General features: G+C 32.7%; 1 protein-coding gene across 1 annotated transcript in view; it reads right to left on the bottom strand.

Annotated features, from left to right (window-relative positions):
• The window catches only part of LOC119593127, a gene marked incomplete at both ends in the record, with an annotated part of 6,978 nt that overhangs the window by 287 nt on the left and 5,832 nt on the right, over positions 1-859 (bottom strand).

Genomic DNA, 859 nt, shown 5'->3' with positions numbered 1-859 from the left:
ACCGTATGTATGTATGGTGATACAGTGGGGGATACAGCTGTGGGGATTTTGATAAGTATGGATAGGTTGGTTCCTTCAATAAAAAAAAACTTTTTTTCTTGTGATGCAGTTTAAGAGTAAAAAAAAATGTATATATACCAATAAAACTCTATATGATAAGAATTTTAAAAAGTCGTTCGCAACAAGAGGAAATTTCACCAACAGATTAGTGCAAAAGAGAAATGACAGACATGCCCTTAAATATTATGTTATATAATGTAATACTACAAAATACAACGGACGTTAAAAGAGACACTTCACGAGATAAAATCCATTCCATTAGTTAAAACAGCTGCGAGATATACCTCTTAGGCTTTAGTTTGACATTGTCAGTAACTACAAAAAAGTAATTTTATTTACGATTACAATAACAAAAAAAAAAGGTGTTGTAATTTGTCATATATCTTTCCAACACCATTTTAGCAACACAGTAAAACCTCTTATTATTAAATCAACAGTTAAGTAACACATCAAACTGTCTTATTACCAAATTTAAAACGTTATTTAATGGGTGATTATGACTTTTAAGCAACCGTTATGTTTTGTCTCCCCGGAAGCGTCGGTCGAAATGTTGGTTTTGACTTCGGCTTTGGCTTAAGTCCGGTTTCATGAACTGTGTATTGTGTTTTTTTCTGTTTTCGTTTTTAGTTAGTGATCGTTCCCTTGAATTCAGTGGTCACTTTGTCTGGATTTTGTCTATTGTCTACTGAGTTTACGTGACAAGTTGATAATCTGTTTTGCAAGGGTGATAGGTCAAATGTCAGTGACGGATATAGAATATCTTTTATGCATGTTTACCTATCGAGAAAGCAATTGAAAG

This window comes from Penaeus monodon, chromosome 31, assembly GCF_015228065.2.
Source record: "Penaeus monodon isolate SGIC_2016 chromosome 31, NSTDA_Pmon_1, whole genome shotgun sequence".
NCBI lineage: Eukaryota > Metazoa > Arthropoda > Malacostraca > Decapoda > Penaeidae > Penaeus > Penaeus monodon.
The sequence above is the reverse complement of the archived record's forward strand: the minus strand, read 5'-3'. Positions and strand labels throughout refer to the sequence as shown.